General features: G+C 44.4%; 1 long non-coding RNA gene and 1 other non-coding gene across 2 annotated transcripts in view; one reads left to right on the top strand and one right to left on the bottom strand.

The window, feature by feature from the left end:
* LOC132235929 (uncharacterized) overlaps window positions 1–22,038 on the bottom strand; it is a 98,105-nt gene that overhangs the window by 30,179 nt on the left and 45,888 nt on the right. Inside the window, exon 3 of the long non-coding RNA XR_009453126.1 lies at window positions 8,811–8,882. This is a non-coding gene — a long non-coding RNA (uncharacterized LOC132235929). The remainder of the gene's footprint in view (window positions 1–8,810; window positions 8,883–22,038) is intronic.
* Window positions 10,804–10,905, top strand: LOC132236244 (U6 spliceosomal RNA). The gene has a single exon (XR_009453207.1). It is a non-coding gene; the product is annotated as a U6 spliceosomal RNA (small nuclear RNA).

Below are 22,038 nucleotides of genomic sequence, written 5' to 3'. Positions count from 1 at the left end.
CACCTGTTCCCACTTGACTCGGCCAGTGTTCACCTATGGAACGGGGCTTATATTTCCCTACTGTGGGGTAACAAAACCCCCTAAAACTAAAAGCTTAAAAGAACAACTCTTTATTATTGCTTACCAGTCTATTAGCCAACTGGATTGTTTTTCTGGTCTTGGCTGGGCTCAAAGCATAGGAGAACAGGTCTCAAAACTTCCATGGCCCTACTCAGTTTGGCTCAATGGATAGAGCGTCGGCTTGCAGACTGAAGGGTCCTGGGTTCAATTCCAGTCAAGGACACATGCCCGGGTTGTGAGCTCGATCCCCAGTAGGGAGGTGTGCAGGAGGCAGCTAATCAATGATTCTCTCTCATCACTGATGTTTCAATCTCTCTCTTCCTCTCCCTTCCTCTCTCAAAAATCAATAAAAATATATTTTTTTAAAAAAACTTTCATGGGATAAGAATTCCATAGGGTTGTGGCAACCCCACACTCTCCCTTCTATTCCCTCCTCCATGCTGCAAGGCCTAGAAGCCTGCACACTGCATTTCCCAGATTCTCTTGCCAGAGACTTTTGCTTAGGTTTGGCCAATGTGAGTCCCTGGCAGGCAGAAAGGAGAAGTCGTCCTGGTCCCCACATGAGCACAGGTGGTGCCTGTATAGCATCCAGCAGCAGCAGCCTGGCAAACCTCCCTCAGAGGTCCCAGCATTGCCTGTGTGGGCTCCAGTCCAGCAGCTTCCACAAGTGAACTCCCCAATCCTGTTTAGTCCTTCGCACACCCCTTCTTCTTTTAACTCCACCATTATCACTAGGATAGTGTTGGCAAAATGGCCTCAATCTACCTACTCCCCTTTGCGATGTCACTATAAAGCTCCTCCCATCAAAAGGTAGAGTCTATTTCCCCATCTTGAATCTGGGCTGGCCTGATGACTTGCTTTAGCCAATAAATGGCAGCAAAGCAATGTTGTACCAGTTCCAATTCTAGACCTAAAGACCTTGCATGCTTCCTTTTGGAATCCCACTGAGCTTCTATGTCAATGAACCCGGGCCAGCCCACTGGAACGTGAAAGACCTCATGGAGGAAAGCCAAGGTCCCAGTCAATCATGGGAGACCTCATGAAGGAATGCCAACTGCCCCAGCCAATCATCAGCCAGACCCCAGAATCAGAGCCACACCCACCACAGATACATGAAGGAGCCCAGCCAAGACCAGAAAAACAATCCAGGTGGCTAATAGACTGGTAAGCAATAATAAAGAGTTGTTCTTTTAAGCTTTTAGTTTTAGGGGGTTTTGTTACCCCATAGCAGGTAACTGATGCAATAACTAATTCCTTACATTAAATCTCTCTTCTATTGCTGTTTCTCTGACGGGACCATGATGGATAAAGGAAACTTCTTAAAAATGCAAATCCCCAATGAACACCCCAGGCAATTTTGACATATGTGTCTCTAGAATATTCTTTGCCAAACACAGCTTGCTTTCAAGGGGCTATTGAGATCATTTTGTCTATACTGTGCCCTCTCGGGCAGTTTACAGATAAGATCACATTTAAGAAAAAGCCCAGGGTGATTAAGTAAATACTTAGTAACAAATTCCTGTGTCCAAGAAATGTCATCCCTGTCAAGGATTCTTTCTCTATAGTAATCGCTAGCCTTATTCCCTCAAGCTGTGGTTTTTGTCTCTTTCCTCTTATTTCCTGCTCAGAGAAAAAAAATATAGGGGTTGGTAGACATTTTCTATAAGTAAAACACTTTTTACCCACTAGGTTAAATAGTCCCAACCAGATACTTTAAATAAAATGAAGAAGAAAAAAAAAAACCTTTAGTCTCAGACTGATTTTAGATAACCCAAATCTACTGTGTGATTTTCCACAAGCCATTAATCTCTCTGAACCTCAATTTTCTCAACTGTTAAAAGATCTGTTATGAGAAATAAATGAAACAGAGTTTGTAAAAACTTAATGTGCTAGGGCTTGGCTTTCATTTCTCTAAGGTAGAACTGCAGAGTAAAAAATGAAAACCTTAGAATCTGACATGGATCCAAATCCCCAAATCCCAGACTTAACAGAGCATATGAATAGACTCTCCCATAATGACAGCCAAAAGGCAACCATACCTATGGCTACCAATGTGGGGACTAGGCTTAAGCCAACCACCCTCCCCTGCCCCATGGACACCCTGTCTCAATGGAAGACCCCCAAAGAGGCTGATCAGTTCTTCTGAATTTACCCAAGCAACAAAAAGAGGTTTTTTTAATATAAGCTAATATATACAACAAAGAAACAATAGAAGTTAGATTCCTATTGCCCAAAACAATCACTGTCAATACTTGAAGTATATTTTTCCACACTTTGTGAGCTGTTCCTTCAACCTCCACTTCAAGCCCTCCCAAAAAAGGCCACAGTCAACCACACAGGCAGGGGACAGTGTGGATGAGACTGTGGATCTCAGAGGAAGAGGATGGAAGTAGATTACATCATGCATTCCACAGAAGTCCCTTCTACTTCCCCTATCAGCTCTCTGTTCCCTTAAAGTCCCTCCTAGGCTGTGCTGGGGCAGAGGAGGGAAGAAGTGAGGTGGAGGGAGGCCAAGGAAGAATATAGAGTTTCTCTTCCTTCCCATATGAAATATCCAGACTTGTTGGAACCTGCCTCCCTCCAAAACACTCCTTTACTATCTGGGGCAAGTTAGCAGCTATTTGGGGTTATTTCAAATTTTTATTATTATTCTGGATTCATACACCATTCATAACCATTGTATTTCTCTTAAAGACATAGTGTGTGCTCCCCAAGAGAGAACATGTGACAAAATTCAACATCTGTTCATGATAAAAACTCTCAACTACAGTAACTGAGTATGGAGAGAAAGTACTTCAACATAATAGAGGGCATATGTGACAAGCCCACAGCTAACATCATATTCAATGGTAAATGCTGAAAGCTTTTTCTCTAATATGAATGAGACAAGGATGCCCACTTTCAGCACTCCTGTTTAACATAGCACTGGAAGTCCAAGCCAGAGCAATTATGTAAGCAATAGAAATAAAAGGCATCCTAATCTTAAAGAAGTCAAAGTGTCTCTATTTGCAGAGAACATGATATTAGAGGAAACCTTAAAGACTCTGCCAAAAAAAAAAAAAAACAACTCTTAGAATAAACAAACTCAATAAAGTTGCAATATACAAAATTAAGATATATAATTTAGGTACATTTCTATACACTAATAAATTATCAGAAAGAAATTAAGAAAACAATTTCCCATATATATTATCAAAAAATCAAATACTTAGGAATAAATTCAAGCAAGGAGTTGAGAGATCTGCACACTGAAAACTATGACATTAATGAAAGAAAGTGAAAGCAAAAAATAGATATCCCATGCTCATGGATGAGAAGAATTAATTAATGTTAAAATGTCCACAGTGTCCAAAGCAATCTACAGTTCAAAGCCATCCCTATCAAAATTCCAATGGCATAGTTCACAGAAACAGAAAAAACAACCATAAAATTTGCATGAACACATAAGACCCAATAGTATAAACTTCCAGTTATGAGATTAGTAAGTTCTAGGGATCTGAGGTACAGCACAGTGATTATAGTTTATATTGTGGTTTATATACTTGAAAGTTGCCGAGAGTACAGCTTCAGCATTCTCATCACAAAAATGAAATGGTAATTATGTGACGTGATGAAGGTGTTGGGAACCTTATGGTGGCAATCATTTCACAAGACAGAAGCATAGCAAGTCAACACCCTGTACATCTTAAACTTACACAATGTTATATGTCAATTATAGCTCAACTAGAGGCCTGGTACACAAATATTTGTGCACTTGGGGGGGAGGGCGGGGGTCCCTCAGCCCGGCCTGTGCCCTCTCGCAGTCTGGGACCCCTCGGGAGATAACGACCTGCTGGCTTAGGCCTGCTCCCGGGTGGCAGAGGGCAGGCCTAATCCTTAGGTGCAGCCCCTGGTCAGGCTCAGAGCAGGGCCGATTGGGGAGTTGGGGCGCCGTCCCCTGTCATGCACAGAGCAGGGTGGATCGGGAGGTTGTGATGCCACCCTCAGTCACGCTCAGGGTAGGGCCGATTGGGGGGTTGGGGCACCGTCCCCTGTCACACTCAAGGCAGGGTCGATGGGGAGGTTGTGGCGCCACCACCTGTCACGCACAGAGCAGGGCCAATCAGGGGGTTGGGGCGCTGCCCCCTGTCATGCACAGAGCAGGGCCCATCAGGGGGGTTGGGGCTCCTTACCCTGTCACGCACAGAGCAGGGCCGATCAGGGGGTTGGGGAGCTCCCCCCTGTCACGCACAGAGCAGGGTCAATCGGGGGGTTGGGGAGCTCCCCCCTGTCATGCACAGAGCAGGGTCGATCAGGGGGTTGGGGAGCTCCCCCCTGTCACACACAGAGCAGGGCCCATCAGGAGGTTGGGTAGCTCCCCCCTGTCACACACAGAGTAGGGCCGATAGGGGAGTTGGGGCACCACCCCCTGTCACACACAGAGCAGGGCGGATCAGGGGGTTGGGGCGCCGCCCTCTATCACCCACAGAGCAGGGCCAATTAGGGGGTTGGGGCGCCACCACTCTCACACTCAGGGCAGGGCCGATGGGGAGGTTATGGCTCTACCCCGTCACACACAGAGCAGGGCCCATGGGGTGGGGGGGTTGGGGCGCCGCACCCTATCACACACAGAGCCACAGGACAATCAGAGGGTTGGGGAGCTGCCCCTATCAGGCACAGAGCAGGGCCGATCAGGGGGTTGGGGCGCCTTCCCCTGACAGGAACAGAGAAGGGCCGATAGGGAGGTTGCGGCCCCGCCCCCTGTCACACACAGAGCCTCAGGGCAATCAGGGGGTTTGGGCACTGCCTTCTGTCACGCTGATCCCGGTGCCGGGAGGCCTCGCGGCTCCACTGATCCTGGTGCTGGGAGGCATATTACCCTTTTACTATATAGAATAGAGGCCTGGTGCATGGGTGGGGGCTAGCTGGTTTGCCCTGAAGGGTGTCCTGGACCAGGGTGGGGGTCCCCACTGGGGTGCCTGGCCAGCCTGGATGAGGGGATGATGGCTGTTTGCAGCTAGTCACAGCCCTTTCAGGGTGGGGGTCCCCACTGGGGTGCCTGGCCAGTGTGGGTGAGGGGCTGAGGGCTGTTTTCAGGCTGGCGGGTGACGGAAGCTCCCAACTGCTCCTTTTTTTCTTTTTTTTTTTATTCTGGGCCAGCTTTAGCTCTGAGGCTCCAGCTCTGAGGCTTCCACTGCTGAAAGCAGGTATCTGGTTTGTTTGGGTTCTATAATCGAAACTCTGTATCAACTCCAGCTCTGAGATCCCGGCCGGCTGAAAGCTGGTTTCTGGGGTTTTGTTTAGCTTCTATATTTGTTACAATGTTTCTTAAACTGCAGGCTCAGAGGCCGGCAAGGCAGGCGGGAATGTTGGAGTCCTCCGTCACTGAAGCAAGCAAGCCTCATGTTCAGTTTAAGCTGCCTGGCTGCTGGCCACCATCTTGGCTGGCAGTTAATTTGCATATCTTGCTGATTAGCCAATGGGAAGGGTAGCGGTTGTATGCTAATTACCATGTTTCTCTTTTATTAGATAGGATAAAGCTAAAAGAAATCTACAACTCAACAAGTGATTTGGAAATTAGAGTAATTTGACCCACGATATGCACTACAACTTATATCATTTGCCAAAGAGTTTTAAATATATATAGTATGTAGACTAAAAGGAGTTTCATATTATTTTATATTTTGGTTTATATTACCAAACAAGTTATTAACTCTTTTGAGCATCACCTGTGTGTGCCAGGTGCAGTATAAACTTCTTTACTCCTGTACTTCTCTCTCCCGTTAGCGTCTGACCCATTCCATTGCCCACCCAGACTGCAGCATGCCTTCCCTCCTATGATAAGGTAACATGCTAGCACACAGGAAGTGTCTGCAAATACATGAATCCCAGATTCACACAGTTGGAATGGACTTTACAGGTCGGGTCCATGTTTCACTTGACCCATGAAAAAGCTGAGATCTGGGCAGGGGAACGGACTTGTACAAGAGCAGCCAGCTTTGGTTAGAACTCAGACCTCCTGTCTGTCACTTAGGAAGGACACTGTAGCATGAGGGTTAAGAATTTATGCAGAGCAAGTGCTGGGGGGTGGGAGTGGCTGTGGAGAGGTCAATGGGGGGAAAGGGAGACTTATGTAATACTTTAAACAATAAAGAATTTAAATTTTTTTAAGAAGTGAGAAACACACAAACACACACACACACACACACACAAAGAAAAAGAATTTATGCGCAGAGATGTAGGTCTGAATTTCAGCTTTGCCACTTACTAGCTATGACCTTAATTGTTTCATTTCTTCCAGCCTCTGCAAAATGTATACTCCTAAGTCCTGAGGTTGTTAAAAAACTCAATGAACCTATGAATGTGTGCATGCTTATATATATTCTGATTCTCATTATCATGGTTTTGACTAGTACTCCAGGGAAATGCCCTATTTTCTTGTCCTAATCCAAATATCACTTGCCTATAGCAAGGAAACAATACCTTAATCAAGAAAGAAAAGAATTATATTAAAAAAAGTATAAAAAGGGAAGTGGGAAATGAACAAGATGACAGTGGACTCTTAATATGAGTAACAAAGCTTGTCTAGGTACACAGAGCAATACCGATGGCCATGACTTTAATACCTGCTGGCTCCAATGTCAGGGTGGCTCTGGGGCACCATCATGGTTTCTACATTACTTGCAAAATTGTGCTCAGGAAAGCAGGCCAGCAGGCACACACAGCTCAAAGCAGCCGGGCTGGGACCTGGAAGAGCCTGCTCTTGGGTTAGCGATATCCTAACATCTCACTGTCAGCCCAGGGAACACTTCTCAGCGAGAGTCTTGTCGACTCACCACCAGTAAAACATCCTAACAACAAAATGAACTTCATTAGGAAATAAAATTAAAATCTGTGCAATGGATAAAACCCCACCAACTGAAAAAGATTCGTGGTTGGAAAGGCCAAAATCTCCTGGAAAGAATAAGATTAGGAGAAAGCTAGGATAACCCAAATAAAACTAGGTCTTCCAGTCCTGCTTTGTGGCTGCTCTCTGAAGTAAGGTCAGGTTCAAAATAAACACAAATCATTCTCCAAAAGCCTCGAAGAGTAACCAAGTCTTTAGAAAAGTAGTCTTAAAGATGCACAAAAGGGGAGTTAACTACATCACAACTAGAGAACAATGAACTCCCCAAAATCCTCCCTGGCCAGCCACCCTCCTTCGCCCAGAGGTGTCCTGTGCACTGCAGCCTCCAGGTGTGTCCCATCCCCAGTCCTCTCTCCTCCGTGACCTCAGGCCCTGCCTCCCGCAGAGCGCCCACCTCCTCACACTTTCTACAGGTCCCCTGCCCCATCCGCTGCTGCGTCCGCTGCCTGTGTCAGCACCACAGAGGCTGGTGGCTCTGAAGTGATTCCCCTCCTCCTTAGCAGGCAAGAATGGGAGACTGAATATTGGTTCTTCACTTTCCCTTGTAAGAAACCATTTTTAGTTCCATTAAGTACATCTTCGGGCCACAGTAAAGTTCTAAAGTTCATCGCAAGCACTGGAAACCAGCAACTGGTTTTCTGAATCGCTTTCTCCTCCTGTTGCCCAGAAAAGATCTCTACAGTTTGGGAAGCTATTTGGACACCTTCTCCTACAGGTTTTATATTCAACAGACTGTTCTGTCTTTCTAAGGTTTTAAAGGGGCTCTTGTTGCTTGAAATTTAATCTTTTTTTTTTTTTGCTTTGTGTTTCTTATTTCATCTTTTCAAGCCTCAGCCAAATGCTTGGAAAGCACATGACCATCACTCAAACCTCCCCTTTTGTAAAGGGCTTATTTTCGTAGGCCTGGGTTTCCATGAACAATTGAGAGGATGACACCTAAATTAAGACACACCTGGGCACAGTGGTTCTCCTGGAAGGGAAACCATTGTTAGGTTCTCATTTTAAAGCATCAACACTGAATTACAATACCCAAAAAATGAAATTCTCATATACAAATGAAAAACTATGTTACATCTAAATCACAGTGTCTCAAGAGCATGACATTATTCAACAGACACACCTGGTGCCCAATGTCCCCGATGTCAAAGGGCAGGAAAACCTTTGCCTCATCCTGAGCTAAGTTTAGCTTTGCCGCAAAGTGGTCTTGCTATAGAAGAAAGGTCACAATCCCTGGAATCACAGGCATCAAGTTCAAGTCCTGACCCTGACTCGCATGGGTTCTGGGACCTCGGCCAAATGCTAGTAAAAAACTATACTTGCTGCCGAAACCGGTTTGGCTCAGTGGATAGAGCGTCGGCCTGCGGACTGAAAGGTCCCAGGTTCGATTCCGGTCAAGGGCATGTACCTGGGTTGCGGGCATATCCCCAGTGGGAGATGTGCAGGAGGCAGCTGATCGATGTTTCTCTCTCATCGATGTTTCTAGCTCTCTATCTCTCTCCCTTCCTCTCTGTAAAAAATCAATAAAAATATATTTTAAAAAAAAAAAAAACTATACTTGCTGATCTCCGAGCAAATTAATGTAGCTGCAAATTCTTCACAGCGTCTGTCATCAATAGGGGAGCTTCTCCAACCTTTGACTCTTAGCTGGCCTGTGACCTGCTTTGACTAATAGAATGTAGCGGACTCAACATTGTGTAAGTCCCCAAAGCTCTGTGGCTTCTGTCTCCACCTTCTTGGAATGCTTCCCTGAGACCACAGTGTGAGAAAGCTAATCTCAAAGACTCGAGAAGCCACGTAGGGAAAAGCAAGGCAGAGCCCGCATCTGGCATCAAATGCCAAAGAGACAAAAGATGCCTTCTCCTACCTTCCAATCCAATGACCCACCGGAATCCAGCATTCTGAGTCCGGGCAAAACCAGCAGATGCACCTTGCAAACCTAGAAAAGCATGAAGAACGAGCCGTGTTGCCTTGAGCTTTGGGGTTGTTTGTTACATAGCAAAGGCTAACTGAGTCCCTATTTTCTCATTCAAGTGAGATGAAAATGCCTACCCAGCTATTAGTTTGTTTATCCAACAAAGCTATTGTTGTCCTACTATGTAATATCCATAAAATATATACTCACAAATAATGTTGAGAATCAAATGAGATCATGGATGTTAATATACTTGGTAAATAGTAGTTTTTATTATTGTTACTAGCACCTCCCTTTCTCTGAGCTCCCACATTTTCTAAGCACTTAAATTCCTTTGTATTTGAACCTCTCAGCGGCTCAGACAGTATCATTTCCATCCCTCTCTGATAGAACTGATCCTTTAACACCTGCCCTTCTATTCGCATGAGAAGACAGGTCTGCCCTTAAATAAAGGAGCTCTGGGACTTTCTTTTTGAAGGACCAGAAATTCACTCCTTATGGGGAACACACAACCACTGCTAAGACGAAGGGCTTTCCCATCACCATCCCAATACGAGCCTTTCAAAAAATTCTTCAGTAACAACAATAATTGCTAAAATTTATTGAATACTTACTAAGTGCCAGGTGTAGTACTCAGCTTTTAGTGAATTGCAGTCTGCCTCAACAGCACTCTGAGGCAGGTACTATGACTATCCCTAGTTTGAGGTAAGGAAACTGAAGCCCCAGCGATATTAAGAAACTTGTCCGGGGACAGATGGTGTGATGTGGCCCGGGCTTCAATACCTGGTAGTCTGAGCCCAGACTTAACCACCGCCCTGGCCAAACGCACTTGAATGTCCCTTGCCACATTTCACTGTGGCTCCCAATACTTGTCCAGGACTAAAAATATATATAAACATATGCATATATGTATACATATATATAGAGAGAGATTTTTAGAGACAAAGAGAGAGGGAGGGAGAGAAACATCTACCTCAGAGTAACACATCCATCGGCTGCCTTCCACATGCCCCCTACTGGGTTCGAACCTGCAACCCAGGCATATGCCCTAACTGGGAATTGAAACAACCTTTTGGTGCATAGGATGATGCCCAACCAACTGAGCAACACCAGCCAGGGCAGAACATGTCCTTTGGAAGCTGCGCTCATTGGAGGTCAAGTCCTGTGGCCTTGGCCAAGCCGTCTCCTGCTCTAAACCTCTGCCCCCCAGCAGGGAAACTATGCAGGTTAGACCAGGTAAAGTTGAAAATCCCTTCCAGCCCTGAAAATTAAGCTGATAAATTCTTCCCCAACATCTAGTTATAGTCTGAGTTTTATTCTCTCTCCTACTAAGGCAACTAATGAGCATTCAGGGAGGAAAAGAAAAAGCAGATGCTATAAGTGTTTTTTAACTAACATAAGAAAATGAAAGGAGAGCAGAAGGGATTCTATTTATATCTCCCTCGAGGATTAGGCCATAATCTAAACCATTTGATTTTTTTTGAATGCATTCAGTCAGAGCTGAAAGCCTGTAGGGTGCTCTTTAAGCCTGACACGGAATGAAATAATTCAATTAAAATAGGCTGAGGCTTTTGCAAGGTATTAAACGTCCTGAAGAGAAGATTTAGGAAGTCCTCAAAGCAGTGTTGGGGAGACCACGGGAAAGTGTAAGAGCTCATTTGGGGTCTTTCTAGAGGTGAGTTGCAGTCAGGCTGCTTGGAAAGGAGGCCGTCAGCGTGGGAGATATAACTCTTAGGAAAAGACTGCCCTGCCCCAGAGCTTCCCAGCAGCTCAAAAGATAAAGCCTATCCTTCCATAGCACGAAATGAAGGTTAATAACAATCATTAACGAGAACCACTCACAAGCGCCCTCTATAGTCCACGTGGGGTGCTGACCTAAGCCCTTTTCAGACTATCGCATATAGTGTTCACAATGGTATGAGGTTAAAAATCAAGCCCAGTGCTTGTTTGGGCAGCACATATATGTACTAAAATTGGAACGATCCAGAGATTAGCATGGTCCCTGTGCAAGGATGAAATGCAAATTCGTGAAGCGCCCCATGTTTTTCTGTACTGATTTGTACTTTTTCTTTATGTAAAAAAATACTATAGTAAACAATTTAAAATTTATTAAAAAATCATTAAGCCCATTTTATAGATAAGAAAACTGAGATGCCAAGAAGTGCCCCGACTTGCCCCAGGTTACCCAGCAAGTTGCACTTTTCAGCACGATGCCACTTAGAAATGCAAGTGGCATGTTGCAGCAGGAATCCAAACTGGGAGAAGCGTGTGGATACAAAGAAATAAAGACAGTCCCTTTCCTCAGGTGCATACAGTCTGGTCAGCACTCATGACTGACACTCAGACTAAATTACAAATGACTGAGGTCAGATTTAAACCTGAGAGCAGGTTTTCACATGAGCAGAGCAGAGCAAATCAGATGACAAGAAGAGGAGGATGTGAACTGGGCAAAAGGAGGGTCACCAAAAAGCCACCCTTCACATGTCTGCCCAGGACAGGCCCAGTGAGCTGCTTTCTTTCCTTTAACACTGATAAAATTCTTGACTGCACTTCCAATGTTGGGGAAGAGAGGTTGGGGCTAGGTTCTGTCCCATACCAAGCACTTCCACGCCGGCCTGGCATTCTACAGTTCAACTCAGTTTGTCACTATGTACCCAGAGGTAGCATCGGATTCCACAGGCTAAGGGCTCAGTCCCACATCAGGGCCCACCCCGTGTCCCCACTTCAGATGCCAGTTGCAGGCCCAGGTTTTCTGACTGTCCAGCTAAGATCAGAGGTTCCAACAACCTCCTCCTTAAACTCAGTTAATTTGCTAGAGCAGCTCACAAAACTCAAAGAAACATTTCACTTACTAGGTCACGGGTTGGTTATGAAAGGCTAGAGGTCAGGAACAGCCAGGTGGCAGGGGTGCAGTGTCCCATGCTCTCTGGGCACCTAACAGTCCCCGAATGTCCACGTGATCACTGACCCGGAAGCTCTCTGAAACCCGTCCGTGGGGGTTTTATGGAGGCTTCGCAACAGGCGTGAAGGATGAAATCACTGGCCCATCGGTGAAGGAGCTCAATCTCTCCCACCTTCTCCTCCACGGAGGTCAGGGAGGAGGTGGGCCTGAAAATTCCAGCCTCTAATCCAGGTGGTTTCTCCTGCCAATCAGCCCCTGGCCTTCGGTGCTTTTCAAAGGTCGCTCATTTACATAACAAAAACGCCTTGATCGTTTTCATCACAGGAAATGTAAGGGTTTGAGGAGCTGTGTGCCAGAAATGCGGAAGAAAACCAAACATGTACAGGGTGTCCTCCAAAAATATACACACACTTTGAACAATTATTAATTCCAATGGGTTAAATCTGAAAAGAACGAAACATTAATTGAGCTATCAGCTGTTAAATTGTGTGTACATTTTGGGGGGACACCCTGTGGTTATTATAAATCACAATATCACACTGGGCATTTCGTGGGATTAGAAGCTGTGTCTTTCTTATTCAGCTCTAAATAACCAGTATCTGGCACCTACATTTTGTTGGGAGAATGGAAGAGCACCTTAAAAAAGAAAAAGAACATATATAAAATTAAGTAATCCAAAGAACAAGAAATCTCAACTCTAAATCTAACCATTTTCCCCTGAAGGCAGAGAGAGAGAGAGAGAGAGAGAGAGAGAGAGCAGCTGGGGCACATGGAGGAGGTGGGTGGGAGGATCTGAGATATCCTTTGGTTCAGATGGGAGACTCCGACATCTGAAATGGCCACCTTGAATTGCTACACCTAGGTCAGTACCTGTGAAACTTGAGTGTTCATTAGAATCACCAGGGGAGCTTGTTAAAACACAGGTTGCTGACTCACCCTGAGTTTCTGATTCAGTGGATCAGGGAAATTTTGCCTTTTTAAATAATTCCCAGGTGATGCTAATGTTCCTGGTTCAGGGTCTCTAGCACTTGGAGAACCGATAACAATCAACCTTCATTGCATATTAGAATCACCTTGAGGTTTATGAAAACACCCAGGCCGTACCTCTGACCAAAACCCTGGGGGCGGGACCAGGGTATGAGTGTTTTTGAAAACTGGGACCAGCTGATTCCAATGTGCAGCCAAACCAGAGAGGAACTAAGTAGGCGAGCATATATAGGCTTGAAGTTCATAGCCATGAAAATAACAGCTAATATTTATTGAACACTTACCATAAAACACTCACTTTGCTGAGTAAATTACTGCATGATCCCATTTAATACACATAGGAATCTTTCTAGCAGGGACTTCTATTCCCATGTTGCTGATAAGGAGAGTCAGAAATGAAGTAATTTGTCCTAGGCCATAAACTGGTAAGTGACAACCTGGGAATCCATTTTATGTCTCTATCTGCCTGAAGACTCCTAATCACTAGAGGGCTGTAGCCTCTTAGTGCTCTGTCTCTGCCTTAAACCTTACTTTGTGGACCCCAGATGCCAACAATCTGGGCTGGAACAACTGGAATCAGCTTCATATTTGTCGATAGATGATAGATAGATAGATAGATAGATAGATAGATAGATAGATAGATAGATAGATAGATAGATATCTGCATTCATAGACACATACATAAATGAACAAATGCAAATCACAGAATGGTTGTTTTAATGAGTTCAATACTTTTCTTAAAATCCAGCCACTGTCCTGCCTATACCCCTTTGATGGCTCATAATCACTTCAAGGAAAAGTCCAAACCATAATGTGGCATTCCAGTTCCTTGATAATGGGACCCCTGCCTTGGACTCTCCAGCCCCTCATTCTTCCTCCTCTGTTCTCACCCATCTACTTTCAGTTCTCCAAATCCAACCATCACCATGCCTTTGTCAGCGTTCTTCTTTCTCCTTCCTCCTTCCTTGTCTGCTTAGAGAACTTCTTTCTACTCACCGTTAGACTCAAATTGACTAACACCTGCTCTCCATTGTCCTCCCCAGTGCCTTCCTCTGAGCAGTCACAGTGGCACCTGTATCCTGTTCCATTGTATTGTTTCTATTTTTCACTCCCTATACCCTTAACCCAGTGGTCGGCAAACTGCAGCTCTCAAGCCACATGCGGCTCTTTGGCCCCTTGAGTGTGGCTCTTCCTAAGCCTTAGGAGTACCCTAATTAAGTTAATAACAATGTACCTACCTATATAGTTTAAGTTTAAAAAATTTGGCTCCCAAAAGAAATTTCAATCGTTGTACTGTTGATATTTGGCTCTGTTGACTAATGAGTTTGCCGACCACTGCCTTAACCTGAAGCTCAGATTCCCTGGCCCATTGCTATCATCACTCCCTCTTGCCCAGCCTTTTAAACAGAATCCTGGCTCTGTCCTGAGAATGAGACTTTCCCTGAAGATCTATCAGGTAAAGACTGTACACTCTCCCATCCACTAGGCCTGGAGATAGGGTAGTATCCTTCTTCCTCTCCTCCAGAACATTCTCCTTCCTTCCCCCGTAAAACGCCAGCAGTTTTTAATCTTCATGCTACCAGATTACACCACCACCATCCCTCCCCTTACAGTCCTACTCCCAGCCTCCCACACTTCACTTCTGGGATATTTATCTCCTGGCTCACTGTCCCTCTCTCTAATTGTAGTTCTGTCTTCATTATTGGTGATTTCAAGTTCTACTCTTTTGAGGAGGGGGGGGTTAAAATTTTTATGTTCATTTATTTTAAATAGTCAATATAGTCACATGATTCAAAATTTAAAAGGAACACTTATGATGTTACCTCCCCTCCCCCACAAAAAAAAATCAAACCTTAATCTGAACAAGTCTCTATCACTACCAATTTATAGAAAATACAAAAAACAGCTAGAGCATGTTAAACAATGCCAAGTGGATGCAGTCAGCAACATCCAGAATATTACATTTGACCCTTCCAATGTCCTGTTCCCTCAGCTCCTTGATTTTCCTGCCTCCAATGAGCTTGTTCTCCATCCCACTTCACCCCAGACCTAGACCTTGTCATTGCTATGGAGGCCCAGGGCAGGCTGTCCCAAGATATCCCCCCCCCCATGACATACTGGTTACTGTGAATTAGAGTTACTTTAAAAACTGCCAATGCAAAACTGCCATCTGACCTCTCTCCATCTGTCACCCTGAAAGCAGGAGGTAAATCTGCCACATGAAAGGTGCCTTCCCTGCCCCTGGAGGCTGAGATAGACACCCTTCTCACCTGAGTGAAGGATCCAGGCTCAAAGTCGGCATAAATAAGCCTTGTTACTAATATACTACCCAAGCCCAAACTTTGTGTAGATTCCTACTCATGGGCACCCAAGTCCAAGTATCCTGTCAGTTCTTCAGAAATGTATTTTATCTTTGTCTAAAACACATAAAAAGTTGGCTGATTCATCACTTCAGGGAGTATCATCTCTGGTCTCCCGTGTGCACACACTCAACTGTTCATTCTTCTGTTAACCTGACCATGTGTCCATAGTATTATCAGTCCAGCCATAAGAGCCCAAGAAGGGAAGAGGAGGGAATTCTCTCCAAAATCTCACTTTCAAGCATCCTTCTCTCCAAGTGAGTATATGGCACTGGAGACAGAGGGAGAGACAGAGACCAGAAGCTCAGATTCCCTGGTCCATTGTTATCATCACTCCCTCTCCCCCAACCCCCTGGCCTCTTCTCACCTTGTCATACTCACTTGGCTAACCCACACATTTTCAGTTCAAACCAAGTCTCTGCCTGCTCTGCACTTGCACCCTGAGAGCTTAAAGGCACTGAAGAAAAACATAGCCACACCAACTGGTCACTGTGAAATCGTGACCATGAACCTCAAGCAGCTCAGACTCCATGCACTCTCCCACCCTCCCAAATGATTCTTCCATGCCTTATCCTATCATTGCAAACCTCAAATCCCCTTCCCCATTTTCAGCTCTTGACTTTGCTTCTCCAAATCGTAAGGAAATAAAGGCAATCAGATAGGAACTTCCACAACTTTCTTTCTTCACTTTACTCTTCTGCATCTGTGCCCAGGGTCTCACAGGCCCTCCCATGGCTGTGAGGTCTTCCCATCTGGCCGCCCAGGGATCCCAGACCCTGCGGCACCACTAAACCAACATTCTGCCCTCTTGGTACCAAATTCTCTAGCTCTGCTAGATTGAATGATACCACAGAGACAGAAAATAAACTGTGATGGGGTGTAGATCTCTTTTGTCAAATTGGAAATTTAAATTATTCTTTTGTGCTTTGTTCCCAAGTAAAAGATAAGGCCCTTGATATGCTATTATTTCAACCAACAAAGGCTAGGCATCGCTATTGTTCTTACTGTGGATGCCTATTTATGGAGGGAGAGGGGTCGCTTACTTATTTCAAGTGCAATGACCCAGAGAAGACACATAAAATAGGATTTGGAGTCCTTAGTGTGTTGTGTGTTTAATGGGATTTACAAAGACCAATTGTTCAATTCCATTAGTAAAAATAAAGTTGTCTTCAGTCTTTTTCTCTTGTAATCTTTGCGGAGGATCTCAAAAGTGAATCATTTACGGGGTGGGAGGTACGAGTGGTGGTGGAGTGGATAAGGAGAAATGCCATTTTTTGTCAACTTTTTTTTTTGAGTCTTAACCTTCCTCATTTTTTAAAAAACATTGATTTGCTGTTCCACTTTATTTATGCATTCATTGGTTCCTTCTTATATGTGCAATGACCAGAGATTGAACCCACAACCTTGGCATATCAGAATGATGCTCTAACCAGCTGAGCCACCGGGGCTCTTTTCCCAGTTTTGTGTGTGTATGTGTGATGTGTTTTTTTATTATTATTTTATTGATTGATTATAGAGACAGAGAGGAAGAGAGAGAAAAACATTGATTTTTTTGTTCCACTTGTATATGCTTTCATTGGTCAATTCTTGTATGTACCCTAACTGGGGATCAAACCCACAACTTTGGCAAATCAGACGACACTCTAACCAACTGAGCTATCCAGCCACGGTTTCCCAGACAATTTTTGAAAAAGAGTTTTCTCCCTTCCCTTTCCAACCCAAATTGTTGACAATTCAAATTCCCACTTTCTACATTGTTAGTTAAGGCCATAGGAAAGAGTTCCTAAGAGCATTTGCACTTTAATTCACATTGAGCACTTGCCATCTGCCTGGCATCATGCTTTATGTCTGTTATTTCAGTCTTTATGCTCATCTTTATAGGATAGGCAGTATCTTATTATCATCCCCATTTATAGATTTGGAAACTGAGGCTTGGATAAATTCAGAGATCAGTCCATGTTCTCTAGCTACTAAGTGAGGGAGCTGAGAATCAAGCCTCGCAGGGTGTATACATGGACTGCCACAACACCTCCCACATCCCTCTCAGAGATGTATCCTTTGTATCCTACAGTCCATTGGGTATTAAAAAGGAAAATGAGATGGATGGGTTCAAGTTTTACTGAGAAGATAAAAGATGAATTAAATCATACAGAATGGATTGACTTCCTCAGGAAGAGAATCCACAGAAGTAAAATTCTAATTCTGCTTGTGGAGAGGTTACATTTTATTTTATTTTTTTAATATTTTGTTTTATTGCTTAAAGTATTACAAAGAGTATTACATATGTCTCCTTCCCCCCCCCCTTGACATTCCCCTGGCCTCCACTACCCCCCAGTGTCTTGTGTCCATTGGTTATGCTTATATGCATGCATACAAGTCCTTCGGTTGATCTCTTACCCCCCTACCCACCCACCCCCCCAACCCTCCCCAGTCTTCCGGCTATAGTTTGACAATCTGTTCGATGCTGCTCTGCCTCTGTATCTATTTTTGTTCACCAGTTTATAATGGTCTTTATTATCCATAAATGAGTGAGATCATGTGGTATTTTTCTTTCATTGACTGGCTTATTTCACTTAGCATAAGGCTCTCCAGTTCCATCCATGCTGTTGCAAATGGTAAGAGTTCCTTCTTTTTCACAGCAGCATAGTATTCCATTGTGTAGATGTAGAGAGGTTACATTTTAAATTCTTATCTGCTAACACAGTGGCAAGTACAAGGTGACCCCAGTCTCTAAGTGGCTGAGGGAGGTAGTTGAAGGAAACCACCAAGGTGAAAAACCAGGCTCTCCTTACTGTGTGATCTTGGGCAAGTTGCTTAACTTCTCTGTCCCTCAGGTTCTTCCCAGGGAAATGGAGATGACAGTGTTTTGACAATGTCTGTGTTGGTGTGGTGCTGACTTCGGATCTCCAAGGAAATTAGAGTTGCTCCCAAGAAAGGGATTTATGACAACTGAGTTCATTTGGGTTTGGGTTTGGGTTTGGGTTTGGGTTTTTTATTTTTAAAGTTTAATAAGAGAAAATTTATTTAGAAAGTTACATAGGTAGTAGAAGTGAGCCAGCTGGGCTGCGTGGGCTCTGGAAGCAAGTTACAGAGGCAGAAGAGCCCTGGGAGCTTAGGAGAGGGAAGGGGAAAAGTAAGGCGCCTGGGGGAAGAAGAGAGGGACGGGGAAAGGGAGGGTGTGCTCCCAAGAGGGAGAGCTGAGTAATTTTGAGTTCTTTCAGAAGATTCTACTTTTAGACTTTTAGGCAGATAATAGATTCAGAATCTCAAATGCCTTCACTCAAAATAATTTTTATACCACAGTGGCATATTTTGGACCTTTACATCCCTTCACATGTTTCAACGTTTTTGCAGCTTATTCCCCATTTTGCAGATGTGGAGATCTTTAAGTCTCAAGGGTACCAGGAGACCCACACCTCAATAGGATCAGAGCCAGACCTCAAAACCAGTTCTGACACCGAAGTTCTTGCCAAATTCAATCACTGTGTGGCCTTGGCCAAGTCGCTGTCCCTCTCTGGGCTGTTTCCTCAGACGTAAATTGGGGCAGGTACAAGAAATGATCTCTACAGTTCCTTGCAGATCTCTGGTAAAGGTAAGTACTTGGAAAATTAAAAAGCATGCCAGACTGATCTTCAAGTCCTCTTCCCATTCCACGCCCATCCCTAATGATGTCACCTCCCGAGTGAGGCCTTTTCTCCCAGGCAGAAGCCCATGGCCCTGAATTTTCTCTTCACCCATTAACACTGACCTACCTATGTCCCATCCACCAAGGAACCTTTCCAACAGGGTTTCTGCTCAGGCTATAAACTATAACGTAATCAATACTAAGAGTAAAGGCAATTAAGAGATTAGGTCTCAAAAAAAAAAAAAAAACAGAAAAAAAAGAGATTAAGGTCTCATGCATATACACATACACACATCCACACATACTCTCCTTAATAAGGTATCTGTCCTGCCCAGCTGGTGTTGCTCAGTGGTTGAGCATCAACCTATGAACCAGAAGGTCACAGTTTGATTCCCAGTCAGGACACATGCCCGGGTTGCAGGCTCAATCCTCAGTGGGGAATGTGCAGGAGGCAGCCAATCAATGATTCTCTCTCATCACTGATATTTCTATCCCTCTTCACATCTCCCTGCCTCTCTGAAATCAATTTAAAAAAAAATGTTTAAAAGTGCCTGTCCTAACCTTCAAAGTCTCTGCATCTGTTTCCAGTCATTCATCTTTTCCAACCCAAAATGTAACACTTGCATCCAAACACTACTGTTAAGAATAGACTTGCCCGGCCAGTATGGCTCAGTGGTTGAGCATTGACCTATGAATCAGGAGGTCACGGTTCGATTTCAGGTCAGGCCACATGCCCAGGTTGTGGGGCTCTATCTCCAGTGGGGGACGTGCAGGAGGCAGCCAATCAATAATTCTCTCTCATCCATTGACGTTTCTATCTCTCCCTCCCTCTCCCTTCCTCTCTGAAATCAATAAAAATATATATTTTTAAAATTAGACTTGATTCTCATTATTCTTCTTTAAATAGAAAATGAATGCTTACGTATTTTTCTTTTCACTTATTAATCTGTCCTAACGTTTCTACACTGAATACTTCTTCAATGCAAAGAATTTAAATAATGAAAACAACGAATGCAGAAACTCTATTAAGGATAAAGAATGAACCACCATCCTGATCCCCTCAATGATGCTTGTCTTTTTAATGCTCTTTTTCCCTTCTCCCAGGCAATTAAAAGACAAGCATCTGTGCTGGGGAAGGGTGTGCGTGTGCATGTGCGAGTTTCAGAGCAGAGGTGAACAGTAGGACAGTTTTGCCACCACCGATGCTATAACAATATGGCATGTCTTGACTTGTGGGAGAATCATTTCAATGTTTTTTACAAAGATAATGGTGAGCCTTCTCCTGGGTTAGCATCAGATCTCAAAAGAATATCCTGCCCAAACAAGACACGGCACAAGCAGTCAAAGGTGCATGTGGAACAATGGCCCCCACCCAGGCTGCTGGTTAGAACGGTCTGAAGACCTTTAAAAAGCCTCCGGCCTAAACAGCACTCAAACCAAAAAAATCAGAACCTCTAGGAGGGAGGTCCAAGCCTAGGAATAGAAAAGCTCTACAGGTGATTCCAGCATGTAGCTGACATGGGAAGCCCTGATGTATGAAGCTGTGCATGTAGAAGGAAGACAATGCAAACAACTTAAAGTTTATTCATTGGGTACAAGTAATTAAGTTGTAATGTACCCACACAATGGGATACTTAGCAGTCCTTGTCGTGTGTGTTTTTTAATAAGGCAAATCTATAGGTGTTGGGCAAAGCCATTCTCTCCATCGATGCCTTGGGCACAATAATTGAGTTTTGGGGAAGCCTATAAAAATGTTAAAGACCTGAAAAAAATGTTGATTACAAAATCTATATATATAAAAGCCTAAGCGACCAAACGACAGATCAACCTGTTGACCGGTCACTATGATGCACACTGACCACCAGGGGGAAGACACTCAACGCAGGAGCTGCCCCCTGGTGGTCAGTGCACTCCCACAGCGGGAGCGCCACTCAGCTGACCGACAGGTGCCAGACGCTGGGCTTACTGCTGGCAAGCACAGCCGCGGCCACTCAAGCCTCTCCTGCCTTTGTGGCAGTGCTACTGTGTGGTGACGGCAGCTGGCGCAGTGGGGCTAGGATGAGCAGGAGCAGCGTGGTGACCGGCCCAGGCTCCAGCTCCTCCTCAGCTGCCTGCCATTTCGCACAGTACTATATCCCTCAGGGGATGTTTGGCTGCCAGTTTCGGCCCAATCCCCACAGGCCAGTGGGGATTGGGCTGAAACTGGCAGTCCGACATTCCCCGAGGGGTCCCAGATTGTGAGAGGGCACAGGCCAGGCTGAGGGACCCCACCAGTGCACGAATTCGTGCACTGGGCCTCTAGTATAAGAATAAAACACATGTGGACAAACAAGAGAGGAAATCAAAGTTTACTGTATGGCAACTGACCATACTTCTTTGAGTCCTTGAGGTCCACCAGTTCTCTGATTTTACAAAAACATTGTGATATGTCATCTTGTCAGGTTGTCTGCTACTCACTATATTTGATCTGTTTGAAATACTTGCCAAGGGCTAACACTAGGGAATCCTCTAGTCCACCCATAATGTCTTTATCTCTACACCAGTGGTTTTAAGCACTTTGGGGTCAAATGTCCCAATGATATTCTACTGAAAGTCAGACCCCTTCTTCAGAAAACCCATGTATACACAAAATTTTGCACACAGTCTCAGTGGGTACTAGACCTAGACCACCTTAACACTTACATGACAATCATTTATTTATACACTCATTTATTCACTTACTTGCCTATTCACTTATTCCCTCAGTCATGTACTGTTAACTAACTGTCAATAAAATGTATTAAGCTCTTTGTGTTCACGGAACTAGCCCTTTCTTGAGTATAAAAAATTGGACCTAGAATTAGAATATTTTAAAGCTAAACAGTAACTTAGATATCATCCAGTCCATTTTTTCCAACTCAAAACTTAATTGTAACACCAAAAAACAGTCATTAAAAACACAGCTGCTCTCATTGGAGAGGCTGGTAAGTGGAAACCTGCCCTTCCCTGGGACATAACCAGGGAACCCTAGGGCACTGCGGAGCACAGTTTGAAAACCACAGCCCATTCAACCTCTTCATCTTACAGATGAGGACTGTGGGACTTAATGGTCTAATTCAGGGGTGGGCAAACTTTTTGACTCGAGGGCCACAATGGGTTCTTAAACTGGACCCGAGGGCCAGAACAAAAGCATGGATGGAGTGTTTGTGTGAACTAATATAAATTCAAAGTAAACATCATTACATAAAAGGGTACGGTCTTTTTTTATTTTAGTTTTATTCATTTCAAACGGGCCGGGTCTGGCCCGCGGGCCGTAGTTTGCCCACG

This window comes from Myotis daubentonii, chromosome 5 (genome assembly GCF_963259705.1).
Source record: "Myotis daubentonii chromosome 5, mMyoDau2.1, whole genome shotgun sequence".
Taxonomy (NCBI): domain Eukaryota; kingdom Metazoa; phylum Chordata; class Mammalia; order Chiroptera; family Vespertilionidae; genus Myotis; species Myotis daubentonii.
The sequence above is the reverse complement of the archived record's forward strand: the minus strand, read 5'-3'. Positions and strand labels throughout refer to the sequence as shown.